Here is a 1,999-nt window from a genome sequence, read left to right on the forward strand (position 1 = left end):
CTCCTGGTGCATTTCACTTCATTTTTTGTTTGTATCAGGGCTATACCTGGTAGTGCTCCTGGCTCTACATTTAGGAATTACTCTTGGCTGTCCTAGGGGGACCATACAGGATGCTAGAAACTGAACCCAGGAGAGCTGTGTGCAAGGCAAAGGCGCTACCTGCTGTACTATAACACTGCCCACCTTTCTTTTTTTTTTTTATCTGCCCACCTTTCACACTTAAAAATTCTTTGGGGGTGCTCACTTCGGCAGCACTACACACATATACTAAAATTGGAATGATACAGAGAAGATTAGCATGGCCCCTGCGCAAGGATAACACGCAAATTCGTGAAGCATTCCATATTTTTTTGAAAAAAAAATTTTTTTTTGGTTCACACGTATCAGTGCTCAGTGCTTACTCCTGGATTAGTGCTTAGAAATCAGTCCTGGTGGGGCTCAGGGGAATATAGGGAGTGCTGATAATTTAAAACAGGTGGTCCATGTACAAGGTCCATGTCCTAACCCATTGTACTATGGCTCAGGCCTCAAACCTTTTACACCTTAATAAACATAAGTTGGAGAAGACTATAATTATGAATATTTTGATTCACAAAGAGATGATAGATAGGTAGATAGATAGATAGATAGATAGATAGATAGATAGATAGATAGATAGATAGATAGATATTCTCCATCCATGAGTGCAAGTGCTGGTATGATATTTTGAGTGATAGATTTATTTCTAGAAATAGATTTGGTTCTCATAATAAGAAACTTTAGAATAATTTTTGGGGGGTCAGGAAGATTGTACAGGACGTAAGGCACTGCATATAAAAGCAACTATTATCTTCAACAGACCACTGTTCAAATCCCTGTCACCACATATGGTCCCCTGAATATCACTAGGGATCACCCCTGAGTACAGAATCAGCAGTGGTCCATGAGCATAACTAGGTGCAGCCCAATTCCCCCCACACACACACATAAATAAAATTAATTATTTACTGGTTATATATTCACTTTCTATGCTGAGTAGAATTTTAGGTCAGAAACCCAGTGAGGCAGGGGATGTGGTTCAGTGGCAGAGCTCATGCCTTATATGTGTAAGGCTCTGGGTTCTATCCCTAGCACTGCCACAAAACAATACATATTTATTGGGCTGAAGAGATGGCACACCAGGTAGGTCACTTGCCTTGCATGTGGCTGACCTGAATTCTATACCTAGCATCCTATATGTTCTCCCAACCCTCAGCAGGAATAATTCCTGAGTAAAGAGCTTGGAGTAACCCCCAAGTATTGCCAGGGGTGGCCTAAAAACAAAACCAACCAATCAACCATCATATTTAGTTCATGGTTTTGGTGAGCCAGGAATCCAGGAATAGCGTGACTTTCCACTCATCTTCCCTAAGACTGAATCTAGGAGTCAGCTGAACTGGGCTCTTATCTGAACCTCACGGACTTTCTTAAAGCTTATTCAGTCACAAAATTCAGACTCTTTGCAGCAAGAGAATGGAGGCTCCTCTTTGCTTGGCTGTCAGCTCAGGCCTGCCAGACATCATAGAGACTGCTGTACTTCCTGTTCCCTAGACCTTCCACCATCACTGCCAGCAATGGAAAAAAAAATCTTCCTTTGGCAATCCTGTCTGTCTCTAACACTAGCTCCAGATTTAAAGGGCCAAGTAATTAGGTCAAGAGCAACTCATCATGATCCTGTCTTAAAAAACACTGATTTGGTACCTGAGTTACTACATCCATAAATGCCTACACAGAAGGACCTACCTAGATTAGTGTTCAAATAACTGGAAGAAGATTTTAGTTTACTAAGGAAAAAAACTCCTGGGTCCTCTCTTAACAGTGTTTCAGTTTTCTTAGTTGAATTGCACTGTTGATTGGTCAAGGTATTTAGTGTCATGGGAATTGAGCCTCTATAAACCATATCATTTTTTTGTTTTGGGGCCACACCTAGTGGTGTTCAGGGATTACTGAGGATTACTCCTGGCTCTGTGTCTAGGTATCA

General features: G+C 41.3%; 1 pseudogene; it reads left to right on the forward strand.

The window, feature by feature from the left end:
* Window positions 1-236: 236 nt before the first annotated feature.
* LOC126004626 (uncharacterized) lies at window positions 237-350 on the forward strand (annotated as a pseudogene).
* The last annotated feature ends 1,649 nt before the right edge of the window (window positions 351-1,999 follow it).

Source organism: Suncus etruscus, chromosome 3 (assembly GCF_024139225.1).
Source record: "Suncus etruscus isolate mSunEtr1 chromosome 3, mSunEtr1.pri.cur, whole genome shotgun sequence".
Lineage (NCBI taxonomy): Eukaryota > Metazoa > Chordata > Mammalia > Eulipotyphla > Soricidae > Suncus > Suncus etruscus.